Genomic DNA, 13,745 nt, shown 5'->3' on the forward strand with positions numbered 1-13,745 from the left:
ACTCTAACACAATGGAAGATCTAAACTCTTTGTAAAAATGGATTTTCCCATTGTGGGCCAATAGCCAGGTTTTCACCCATCATGACCTTGGAAACCATTAACAAGTGCAAAATACTGGACATTGACACAAATGGCTGTCACGGACAGACCAACTCAAAGAATCTCTTGGAAATACACACTGAAGCTAATATTTCAAGGAATGTTGAAAGAGCATTTGGCAGATAATTGAAGGGAAACTATTATTTCCAGATCAGAGCAGGCAAGGAAAGGTAGGGAAATGTCTATGTAAAGTTATGATAATGAATTAAAACCTTTAAGGTAATAAAATAAAAGGACACAATAATGATGAAAAGCAGGTTGGAGAACAATATTGATAAGCAACAATGTAGAATGATGTTGAGAAGCACTTAAAATTCCACAAAGTATAGGAAAAATATATTCTGGAAAAGTGAAAGAACAAACTAGACACCAAAGATTCTGAGGAAGGTAGAAAGCCACAAGGGATCAGTTCCATGTTTTACTTCTGCTTCAAGGCACATTGGGGACTCAAGGGTTAAATATTCCACTACCAAAGAGACTCACTGCAGTATCAATTGGAAGTCTGTCCTCTTACAATATAGACAGAACATCTCCGTAGTATCCCAGAAAATGAACCTAGTGAAGTCACACATGTGGATTCCCCTGCAGCCTCAGACAGAGGGATTTGTCCTTCCCCGACTAGACTGATAGACTTGGCTACAGCCCTGCTAAACTGCCTCCTGCTCCCATTATCTTACTTCCCCTCCATATTAGCATAGGTATGTGAATCCTCCTTCTGTCTTAATCTCTTCCCATCAATATGTAATCTGTAATCCATTCACATGTTATCATTGACATGCATCGAGTTTATAAATTCATAATTTCCCATCTTAAACTATGTAATGAGAGTCGACCATGTGACTGATAAACCTTTTGTTTAATCCCTATAGAAAATACTGTCTTCGTGTGTAGAGCAGAGACTCGTGGAGAAGTGTCACCACAAGTAGACACATGACTACTTTTGGAGACATTGAGAATCTCTCGCCAGCTGTCCAATACTAAAGCATCTACCATTATACAGAAACTTGTGTCATCCGGATTTGTGGAATAAAACTTACATCAACAATTCCTCAGAAAGAGAGAAGATGAAGACAGTAGGAGATAAGTCCAAAAACTTATGACAATAAAGGGGACCTATGAAATTACATTATCATGGTAACATGGTAAAAACTTTACAGACACATCACAGGCACATCAAAATGGAACGCCTGTGCTGTGAATTGGAATTTTAAGAGATAGAATAATTCCACATGTAATGATAGAGATGACAGAAATATTAAATAATTTTCTCACAACAATATTTACTGAAAGAAGAGATAGACATGAGAGTGAATGATAAGATGAGTAATGTAATAAGTGCATTTAAAATAAAATAGGAGGCTGTGTTGAATAAACTAATCAAACTGAGAGATGATAAGGACCTAGTCTGAAAGGATTGTAGCCAAGTATTTTAAATGAATCCAGCAAAGTGATAGCATTGCCACGACTGGCCAAATTTAATGATTTATTTTTAAAAATGTAAAGCTTCAGAAGACTGGTAGATAGTTAATGTAATTCCTATATTTAAGAAGGCGGACAGAACATCCCAGGGAATTATAGACCAGTCAGCTTAACGTCAGTAGAAGAAAAAAAATAGAAGAACATCCAGAAATAAATATATCATAATTAAAAGTCAGGCTGGATTTCAAAAGGGAAAACCTTGATTCCATAACCTTTTACTGAATTATTTGAGTGGTAAACATAAAGAGTAGACATTGGTAATGCAGTGGAAAATATGTATTTTGATTTTTAAAAGAGCTATAATAGGTTGTTACATAATAGACCAGTGAAAAAGGTCAGTGAATATGGAATCAAAGGACAAAGGATGGAATGGATTGTTAGCTGGCTTCAAGGCAGAAGGCAGAGAGTGGGAGTATTCAGAGTGGCTGATGTAGGAAATGATGTTCCACAAGGACCAATGTAGGGATCACTGCTGTCCATAATTTAATCATTTGGTATTTGGAATGAAAATATCTGAATTTGCAAGGAACAACAAGTTGAGGGATGCACTGAGGAGAACTGCAGCAATATACCAGAAATAAATTATTGACAAATGAAATCAAACACATTCAAATATGAGATAGTCCAATTTGTTAGGAAGATTAGGGAGGTCATTTCCATTAAAGTCCTGATAAGTCAAATCCCCAAGGATTTACCCACAAGTTCATGTTAAGTGGAGCTTTGTAAAAGCCAAAGAGGCCCAATTCCCACATGAATACATCCTTCTGAGATATGTCTGCAAACATACTCTACAGCAAAAAATAATTGATTCATATGCCAGATTAAGCACAGTAAAACAGTCACAAAAAGAGAATTACTGGAAAGTCTCTGATACTCTGGCAGCATCTGTGGAGAGAAATCAGAGCAAATATTTTGGGTCCAGTGACCCTTCCTGACAATAGTAAGACAGTTAATGTATTAGAAAAGGGCTGTATTCAAACTGCTTACAATGGCCTGACCTTGCAAAAGGCCAGAGATTTGCATTGAGGAATATTGGGCATTAGCTCTGGAATGATTTTCTGAAACAGTCCGCCATGTTGTCAATGCAGTCAAACATGTTTTTGTGCTGCAGTGAAAATTACTGGAGTTCTACCACTGTCTTTGCAGCAAGGGCGAGGGAAACAGACAGGTGTATGGGCAAGCATTCGTCGGGCTTTTCATGGTCATCAGCCTCCTCGGGCTTCTCAGGTGAAGATTGCACTGCGCCAACAATTGTCTCATCTGCCAAGTCCGCTGTGCTGCACACAACATCATCCATCTCTGCATCTATTTGCAGGGTTTGGTCCCATAGGTGTCCTTGGAGTGAGTGAAGGCTTTTTTCCTGAATGCTTCTGGCAGTGCAGATGGTGGTGCTAGGTAGCCTGTTCCATACAGCAAGCCTGCCGAGAAACCGTGTCTGCTTCAAGATGTTTCTCTCGTGATGTTGACGCAAAACGGTTGCTCGCAGCTCAAAATGTAAAATGACTGCTATCCCAAACACTGTTGAATCATGCTTTCAAATTAGGAGAACAGAAGCTGAATATTGCAAATGCTGGAGATCTAAAACTAAAACAATAAATGCTTGAGAAATTCAGCCTGTCTGACAGCACGTCTCGAGAGAGAACCATCACTCACATTTCCAGTCCAAAATGACACTTCACTGGAACCCAAAGAAACAGCACATCATGTTCGATGTTTGATTAGCCTAGGTCTGGGACACAGCTGAAGGAATTATTTTTTCAACCATCTCAACCATTAACTTGGATTGCTTTCATACTGCAAGGTATTTGGTGAGATTGGAAGAGCTGATCATACCTACAGGTGATACCAATGTTCAGGAGTTTCTATTTACCATTGCAAATGTTCATTGAATTTAACAAAGCTCATTTGAAATTTCTTTTCTGAAATAAGTGTAGCCCGTTCCCAATACCAACTGAATCCACCTGGATAGTCATAGGATTTCTGGCAGCCATTTTGATTCCTTGAATCCATTTTAAAGCCAGATTAGATTTCTTTCCAAAATGTATTTATGACGGTCTCTGAGACATGAAATAGGGAATTCAGAAGAAAGTTCACTATGGAAAGAATAATATGAATACAGAGACGGAGGGCGGTGGGTGGAGGGTAGTTTTTGGACTGGAGGCTTGTGACCAGCGGGGTGCTGGAAGGATCAGCACTGGGTCCATTGCTTTTTACCCTTTAAAGCAATGATTTGGATATGAATACAGGAGGTATGATTAGTACGTTTGCTGGTAGTGGTGCAGTGGACAGTGAAGAAGTTACCTCAGAGTACAATGGGACCTCGGTCAGATGGGAAGAGCAGTGGCAGATGGAGTTTAATATAGATAAATGTGAAGTGTTATATTTTGGAAAGGCAAATCAGTGCAGGACTTATACACTTAATGATGCCAAACAAAGAGACCTTGGAGTGCAGGTTCATAGTTCCTTGAAAGTGAAGTCACAAGTAGATAGGGTAGTGTAGAAGGCATTTGATACTCTTGTCTTTATTGGTCAGTGCATGGAATATAGGAGGTCACGATGCAACTGTACAGGCTACTCTTGTGATACTACGTTCATTCTGATCTCCCTGCTATTGGAAAGATATTGTGAAACTTGAAAAGGTTCAGAAAAGATTTACAAGGATGTTGCCAGGGTTGGAGAGTTTGAGCTATTGGGAGAGGCTGAATAGGCTTGGACTATTTTCCTTAGAGCATCGGAGTCTGAGGGCTGACCTTAAAGAATTTTATAAAATCCTAAGGGGCATAGATAGGGTGAATAATCAAGTTCTTTTCCCCAGGGTTGGGGGAGTCCAAAACTAGAGGGCATAGGTTTAAGATGAGAGGAGAAAGATTTGAAAGGGAGCTAAAGGGCAACTTTATCACACAGAGGGTGGTGCAGGTATACAATGAGTTCCAGAAGAAGTGGTGGAGGCTGGTACAGTTACATTTACAAGGCATATTGATGATATCTGAATAGGAAGGGTTTAGAGGGATCTGGGCCAAATGCTGGCAAATGGGACGAGATTCATTTAGGATATCTGGTTGGCATGGTTTCTTTCCATGATGCACATCTCTATCATTCTATTAGACATAAATTATTACCAAAGGGAGTGTTTGAAGGAGTTGCATTTAAGGGGAAGCTAAACAAGCAAATGAAGTTCAGGGAAATATAACATTACAATAATAAATTTAAATGAGGAAAGATGGCATGAGATTTCAATGGGGCAAAAATCCTGGCATGGACCTGAATTGTCTATTTCTATTCAGTACGTCTTAGCTAATCTAATGCAATATCAGCACCAGCTGCCTTTCCCTCAGCACCACGCAATTGCACAGGGAAGAGACAGAAATCCAGTTAAAAGGAGGTAAGATTTCAACACAAGATCTATAGTCAGAGGATCAAACTGTCATGGCAGGTCACTGTTGACATCCACAACTTCCTGAAACACAAACTCCTTCTTGATACAACAATGAACATGCATCACAATTGGCCATCAAGGTTAAAAATCACACAACACCAGGTTATAGTCCAACAGGTTTAAGTGGAAGCACACTAGCTTTCGGAGCGCCGCTCTTCCATCATGAAGGAGCGGCGCTCCAAAAGCTAGTGCTTCCAATTAAACCTGTTGGACTATAACCTGGTGTTGTGTGATTTTTAACTTTGTACACCCCGGTCCAACACCGGCATCTCCAAATCATGGCCATCAAGGTGGCTGTCAGCCCAACCGCTCTGCCTGGATCTCTGCCATTGTTTTCAGCTCCTTCCCCAAATTTCATTAACTTCATTTCTCTTTTAGACTCTTTCTGGCTGACAGATAAGGAGTCTAAAAGGGTGGCGCTGTAAATGCACAACAGGTAAGGCAGCATCCGAGGATAAGGACAGATGATGTTTCGGGCATAGTAAGAACAGGAGTGTCAGATATCTTGTTTACTCTGAGAGCTGGCTCTGAGGGAGCTGGCTCAGTGGCAAGGACTGTCCATGTGAGAATAAAGGATGACTTGGTGAAGGAAAATTAGCCTCTCTGGAGTACAAGGCAAGAAAATTTCTTTATTTATTATATACCTGGTAGTAAAGTCAGTGGTAGCAACGTTTCGTGATTGCAAAGGGTTGTGTGCCTAGTGGAACCAGGATTTTAGAAGACCAGCTGAGAGCTGGCCAATCCCCTTGTTACAAACAATTAACAAAAAAGATGCATAAAATATCTGTGTTTAGGCTAGTGGTCGGGACAGGTAGGAATTTAGATAATTGTAATTAATTTATCTGATTAAATACAGATCGAAACTGTGTGTACTGTCTGAAAAACTTTTATTTGTTGTAAAAAAGATCGACAGATTCACATTAAGGATTCCACACAGGTGCCTGGTGCTTGAATTCAAATGCTTGCGATAACCCAAAGGAAAAGATGGTGCAATCTTCATACTTACTCTTTCATACTTCACAAGACCTTTGTTACCTTCACCAGAACTCTCTGGATTCAAAATGTATAAGGGCATCCTGAGAACATAGTCTAGCAATTCTGCCAACATCCATTCTTCTGAATTCTGTTTCTCCTTTCTTTGCTCTTTTTTAGATGAACAAATCATTTTCTCTCTCTCTCTCCAAATCAAAAAGTAAGATTTTGGAAGATGTTTGGTATCCAACGTCCTCCCATATATTTGAATGTACTGCATGACCACAGTGACAAATATTTAAGTCTATTTCTTACATTGCAACAGTGCCTTCACTTCAAAAGTGCTTCACTGGTAGTTAAGTGCTTTAAGATGTGCAGTGCAGTGAAACAACACTACGTAAACAAATGTTTTCATCTGTAGGGTATAAACATTACCGGGTTTTATAAAGTAACAAAAGAGTTTTCCACATGGAGTGTAGAGATATGTGTGTGAGTCTGTGAGTGTAGGCATTTATGTATGAGGTGCTGGTATATGTGTGTGAAAGTATCTGTATGTGACTGTGAAGGTGATGTGGATGTGAGTGTTGGTGTGGGTGAGGGTGGTATATGGCTGTGTGTGTATATATATATATATATATAGGTTTGTGCTGTCAGTATCAGTGTGAGCATGTTTATATGTACCTTTGCGTGTGACACTATATGTATCACTCCATGTGTAATGTGTATGCCTATGCATCTGGGTGTCTGAGTGTGCATGTGTGTATGTGAATATGTATCTTAACGTGTGAATATGTATCAGTGTTTGAAATTGTAAGTTATATATTTTTATATGTGTGTCTCAGTGTGTCTGTATTCATATCATCGTCTATCTTTGTTTCTGTATGCATCAATCCGTGTTACTGTGAGTGTATTTGTAACTGCGTGTTGAGTCTGTGGGAGGGGGTTTACTGAAGATGTCGACATTGTTAATGCCTGCACTCTCATACAGTCAGTAAGGCGCGGGCTCCAACACATCCCTCTCAGCATCACTGTCACATGGAATCTGTTTGCGTCTCCTATACTGGTCAGGTCACCCGGCACCGAGAGACGAACGGGCAGACAGCTACCAACATTTACAACGAGAGGGATGCTCCAGGAGAAACACACTTGCTCGAAACGATGCTTTGTCTGTGCAAGCCCCGGGAAGGTGAGAAGGGGTCTGCCAATTGGCAAGTGTGAGTGAGAGCGGAGGACAGATCCTGTTGCTTAAACTAATAGGGATGAGGCACTGCTGAGTTATGGGGCTTGCTGTGGTTTGGGATGCGGGCGGAAGGTTGGGTTTTGGGAGGGTGAGTTCGGGACTCGGCTGGGAGGAAAGGTAAGCTGTCCCAGGACCAGCACCCACACACATCGGGCTGGCGGCTGCAGTGAGAGCTCGGGGGCTGGGAGGGGCGAGTCAGCCAGTCTCCGACCTCTTAGTTCAGCTACAAACGTAATTTACCCTCCCCAAGCCGGGACTTCAGATATCTTTAACATTAACCGGGACACGGACAGAGTTACATCTTGTTAACCAGGACACGGACTTGGTGCACCCGTTTAACAGGGACACGGACTTGGTGCGCCCGGTTAACCGGGTCACGGACTTGGTGCGCCCGGTTAACCGGGTCACGGACGGGGTGCAGCCGGTTAACCGGGTCACGGACGGGGTGCAGCCGGTTAACCGACTGAGTCTGCCTGGTTAACCAGAATCCGGGGTGAATGTGTTGAATTACCGGGATTGCCTGCTCTGGATTACTGAGATCGGGACTAACTTCCGGATTACCGCGATCTCGATTGTCTGCACTAGTTTATCCGGGATCACAAACTGAATGCTGTTTGATATGGAGTGAATGCACCGGATTACCGCGATCCGGATCAGCTATACCGGATTATGGGGATCCCGAAGCGACTCCACGGGGATACGGAGTGAATTACCGACTGGCTGCACCCGGTCAACCGGGACACGGGGGAAGGAAGTGGAAAAGTTGGTCTACCAGTGGTGGAATATCGATTCGCCGTGTGAGAGAGAGGGAGACAGAGAAAAAGTGATAACAGAGAGATAGAGGGAGCTGGCCAAATCAGTGTCACAGAGGGAGGAGAAGCAGGAGATGAAGTATATCAGGACTTTCTGAAGGAAGAAAGCTACCACTCCCGCTTCAACCCTCCATAAGCATAATTTTATTAAGCCAGAGTTTCAAATGATCTATATAAACAATGTCTGCTTTCCATATCTGACCTCGCCCCCAGCATGTGTTGGACGAGACTCAGAATAGCTGTGCTCACTAGAGGGCGTTTCAAGCCCTTCTCTCACCATCTAAAACTTCAATAGTGAACGAAAATACAGCAGCAGCAAACAGACCGTGAAACAGCTATATAGCGGAGCAGCGCGGAGACCGTGGCAAAATCAATGCACCCCCATTAAAAGCCAGACAGTTTAAAATTGTTTCCATAACATACCGACGTACACAAGAACTGGTGAGAAATCTGGGGAATATTTACACCAGAGCCAACGCTTTTTTTAAAAAAAAATCAGTTGAAATAATTTCTCACAAGACAATCGAGCTAGGAACGAGTGTCATCAGACTTCCCCGAAGCCCTGGTTAACCTGCATTTAAAACTGTTGTATGTACATTACAAATATAGGTCTGTTTTAATGGGCTTTCATTTCATTGGGAATATCCTTTGTATAGGACGATTCAGCCAGAATTGCATTTACCAAATGCAAAGAAAGCAATTATTTGCACACATTACCGCAAGATCAGTTTCAAAGTCCTCCAATCCCTGAGCCCCCACCAAGTTTTCTAAACTGTGGTTAAACGCCCTGTAATGGTTATTACACAACTCTGGAACAGGTAGGATTTGAACGGGGGTGCTGCTTGGGTCAGAGGTAGGTACACTGCCATTGCGTCACAGGAGCCCTCCGATTGGGTAGCCGCTGTCCCCTACTTAATGCGCAGGGTTAGCACTTGTCTCTTAGTCGTACCGCGTGTGTAGTGGTCATCCAGCAATGTCTGGTAAAAAAAAGTGTATTTTTATAATACTAAATTATTTTTAGTCCTGATTTGCAGAGTTGCAACGAATTGTTGAGTTGTTCTAATTTAATTTCACTTTAATGACCAGAAGTATTCTTTCTAGCAAGGAGTCATAATATCATCTGTAGCTTGGGCATCTACAGCTTCCAGACTGTGTTTCACTGGGTTTTTCGAGTAATATGCAGTGACTGGCCTCTCAAACTCACATTGCAACAGGAACAATTCATTCCTGACTGCTAAAGTCAATTACATCTCGAAGATCCCGTACGATTTCAACATGGTTTTGTAAATGGTCAGCTGTCTGGATTGAATTAAAATGATTGTTAAGTCAATGCTTAAATATAGATGTCACTTTCCTCTTGCTAACATTGGATAATTTTTGACTAAACCACATTATTCCATCGCATTGCTAGCTGACTCCCTACATTCTAAGTTCATAAACCTCACATTATTGAAAGCTCTGCTGCCTTTCTGCTTACTGGGACCAAGTCCCAATAACCCACCACTGTGTGTGCTGGTCTGTTTTTATTTTCAGTCAAGCAATGCCTTGATTTTAATTTTCTTCATTTTCAAATCCCTCCATATCTTAATGATACATGTTAACTAGACTGCAGTAGTGCAGGGTTTTAAAGTTCAGATATTATTCTATTGAGTGAGATAGTGAGGCCAGCTATCTGTATGTACTATGTGTATCCTTGTATTATTCTAGTAGTATTTGTGGGTGAAACAGCTCAACTAGTGTTTTATTCTCTGCGAGTTCAGTCTAATTATTGTCTCAGTTTGATTTACATTAGTTACAGTCTGTATGATATATGGCTCAGTCATGGTTGATGTGATGCATTGACCAGTTCTTGTCTCAGTGTGATATACAGTCCAGTTACAGTCTCAGTGTGATATACAGCCCAGTTACTGTCTCAGTGTGATATCCAGTCCAGTTACAGTCTCATTGTGATACATAGTCCAGTTACAGTCTCAGTGTGATGTCTAGTCCAGTTACGGTCTCAGTGTGATATCCAGTCCAGTTACGGTCTGTGATATACAGTCCTGCTACAGTATCAGTGTGATATCCAGTCTAGTTACAGTCTCAGCATGATATACAGTCCAGTTACGGTCTCAGTGTGATATACAGTCCAGTTACTGTCTCAGTATGATATCGAGCGAACAGGAGGGTCGACGTTTCGGACATGAGCCGAAAGTTCCGGACATGCCCGAAATGTTGCCTCTCCTGCTCCTTGGATGCTGCCTGACCTGCTGCGCTTTTCCAGCAACACATTTTCAGCTCTGATCTCCAGCATCTGCAGTCCTCACTTTCTCCTAGAAGATTTTAACCCACTCAGTATGATATCCAGTCCAGTTACGGCCTTAGTGTGATATCAATAGACAATAGGCAATAGGTACAGGAGTAGGCCATTCAGCCCTTCGAGCCTGCACCGCCATTCAATATGATCATAGCTGATCATTCCTAATCAGTAACCGCTTCCTGCCTTATCTCCATAACCCTTGATTCCACTATCTTTGAGAGCTCTACCAACTCTTTCTTAAATGAATCCAGAGACTGGGCCTCCACTGTCCTCTGGGGCAGAGCATTCCACACAGTCACCACTCTCTGGGTGAAGAAGTTTCTCCTCATCTCTGTCCTAAATGGTCTACCCCGTATTTTTAAGCTGTGTCCTCTGGTTCGGCACTCACCCATCCGCGGAAACATGTTTCCTGCTGCCAGAGTATCCAATCCTTTCATAATCTTATATGTCTCAATCATATCCCCTCTCAGTCTTCTAAACTCAAGGGTATACAAGACCAGTCGCTTCAGTCTTTCAGTGTAAGGTAATCCCTCCATTCCAGGAATTGACCTCGTGAACCTACGATGCACTCCCTCAATAGCCAGAATGTCTTTCCTCAAATTTGGAGACCAGAACTGCACACAGTACTCCAGGTGTGGTCTCACCAGGGCCCTGTACAGCTGCAGAAGCACCTCTTTGCTTCTATACTCAATCCCTCTTGTTATGAAGGCCAGCATGCGATTAGCCTTCTTCACTACCTGCTGTACCTGTATGCTTGCCTTCATTGACTGGTGTACAAGAACACCCAGATCTCTCTGTACTGCCCTTTTACCTAAATTGATTCCATTGAGGTAATAATCTGCCTTCCTGTTCTTGCCACCAAAGTGGATAACCATACATTTATCCACATTAAACTGCATCTGCCATGCATCTGCCCACTCACCTAACTTGTCCAGGTCACCCTGTAATCTCCTAACATCCTCATCACATTTCACCCTGCCACCCAGCTTTGTATCATCCGCAAATTTGCTAATGTTATTGCTGATACCATCTTCTATATCATTAACATATATTGTAAAAAGCTGCGGTCCCAGCACGGATCCTTGCGGTACCCCACTGGTCACTGCCTGCCATTCCGAAATGGAGCTGTTTATCACTACCCTTTGTTTCCTATCAGCCAACCAATTTTCAATCCAATCTAGTACTTTGCCCCCAATACCATGCGCCCTAAGTTTACTCACTAACCTCCTATGTGGAACTTTATCAAAAGCTTTCTGAAAGTCCAGGTACACTACATCTATTGGATCTCCCTCGTCCATCTTTAGAGTTACATCCTCAAAAAACTCCAGAAGATTAGTCAAGCACGATTTCCCCTTCATAAATCCATGCTGACTCTGTCCTATCCTGTTACTACTATCCAGATGTGCCGTAATCTCATCCTTTATAATAGACTCCAGCATCTTTCCCACCACTGAGGTCAGACTAACCGGTCTATAATTTCCTGCTTTCTCTCTCCCACCCTTCTTAAAAAGTGGTATAACATTAGCCACTCTCCAATCCTCAGGTACCGATCCCAAATCTATCGAATTCTGGAAAATCATCACCAACGCATCCACGATTTCCCGAGCCACCTCCTTCAGTCCCTGCGATGTAGACCATCAGGCCACGGGGACTTATCAACCTTCAGACCTAACAGTCTCTCCAACACCAAATCCTGGCAAATACAGATTCCCTTAAGTTCAGGTCCTTCAGTCACTGTTACCTCAGGGAGATTGCTTGTGTCTTCCCCAGTGAACACAGATCTGAAGTACCCATTTAATTCTTCTGCCATTTCTTTGTTCCCTGTAATATATTCCCCTGTTTCTGTCTTCAGGGGCCCAATTTTAGTCCTAACCATTTTTTTGCCTTGCACATACTTGAGAAAGCTTTTACTATCCTCCTTTATATTATTGGCCAGCTTACCTTCGTACCTCATTTTCCTCTGCGTATTTCTTTCTTAATAATCCTCTGTTGTTCTTTAAAAGCTTCCCAGTCCTCTGTTTTCCCACTCATCTTTGCTATGTTATACTTTTTCTCTTTTAACTTTATATGTTTCTTAACTTCCCTCGTCAGCCACGGCCGCCCATGCCTCCTCCTGGGATTTTTCTTCCTTTTAGGAATGAACTGATCCTGCAACTTCTGCATTATACACAGAAATACCCGCCATTGTTCCACCACGGTCATCCCTGCTAAGGTATTGCACCATTGAACTTTGGCCAGCTCCTCACTCATAGCTCCATAGTTCCCTTTATTCAACAGAAGTACTGTCACTTCCGACTGTACTCTCTCCCTCTCAAATTGCAGATTGAAACTTATTGTATTATGGTCACTACTTCCCAATGGCTCCTTCACTTCGAGGTCTCTGACCAATTCTGGTTCATTACACAAAACTAGATCCAGAATTGCCTTCTCCCTGGTCGGCTCCAACACCAGCTGCTCTAAGAATCCATCTCTGAGGCACTCCACAAAGTCTCTTTCTTGAGGTCCATTACCATCCTGATTCTCCCAGTCTACCTGCATGTTAAAATGCCCCATAACAACTGTAGTAACATCTTTACCACAGGCCAATTTCAGCTCCTGATTCAACTTACATCCGACATCCAGACTACCGTTTGGGGGCCTGTAGATGACTCCCAAGAGGGAGTTTTTACCCTTAGTATTTCGCAGCTCTATCCACACTGACTCTACATCCCCTGACTCTAGGTCCCCCCGCGCAAGGGACTGAATATCCTCCTTTACCAACAAGGCCACTCCACCCCCTCCTGTCCATTTATCGTCGCAGTGTGATATACAGTCCAGTTACAGTCTCAATGTGCTATCCAGTCCAGTTACAGTCTCAGTATGATGTCCAGTCCAGTTACTTTCTCAGTGTGACATACAGTCCAGTTACAGTCTCAGTGTGATATATAGTCCAGTTACTTTCTCAGTGTGACATACAGTCCAGTTACAGTCTCAGTGTGATATCAAGTCCAGTTATGGTCTCAGTGTGATATATAGTCCATTATGGTCTCAGTGTGATTAGATTATTTACAGTGTGGAAACAGGTCCTTCGGCCCAACAAGTCCACACCGACCCGCCGAAGCGCAACCCACCCATACCCCTTACCTAACACTACGGGCAATCTAGCATGGCCAATTCACCTGACCCGCACATCTTTGGACTGTGGGAGGTAACCGGAGCACCTGGAGGAAACCCACGCAGACACGGGGAGAATGTGCAAACTCCACACAGTCAGTCGCCTGAGTCGGGAACTGAACCCGGGTCTCAGGCGCTGTGAGACAGCAGTGCTAACCACTGTGCCACCTTGCCGCCCTCAGTGTGACATACAGTCCAGTTACAGTCTCAGTGTGACATACAGTCCAATTACAGTCTCAATGTGCTATCCAGTCC

At 42.7% G+C, this 13,745-nt stretch overlaps 1 protein-coding gene and 1 long non-coding RNA gene across 3 annotated transcripts in view; both read left to right on the forward strand.

Annotated features, from left to right (window-relative positions):
* Positions 1-13,745, forward strand: part of LOC132824254 (uncharacterized) — a 427,072-nt gene that overhangs the window by 90,274 nt on the left and 323,053 nt on the right. The gene's annotated exons all lie outside the window — the stretch shown is intronic.
* chst1 (carbohydrate (keratan sulfate Gal-6) sulfotransferase 1) overlaps positions 7,059-13,745 on the forward strand; it is a 39,364-nt gene continuing 32,677 nt past the window's right edge. The window contains exon 1 of one of the 2 annotated variants that reach the window (XM_060839073.1): positions 7,059-7,172. The gene's annotated coding sequence lies outside the window, so the exon portion shown is untranslated. Of the gene's footprint in view, positions 7,173-8,445; positions 8,480-13,745 lie in introns of those variants that run through there. The other variant, XM_060839072.1, reaches the window with a different exon arrangement.

This window comes from Hemiscyllium ocellatum, chromosome 18, assembly GCF_020745735.1.
Source record: "Hemiscyllium ocellatum isolate sHemOce1 chromosome 18, sHemOce1.pat.X.cur, whole genome shotgun sequence".
Classification (NCBI taxonomy): Eukaryota; Metazoa; Chordata; class Chondrichthyes; order Orectolobiformes; family Hemiscylliidae; genus Hemiscyllium; species Hemiscyllium ocellatum.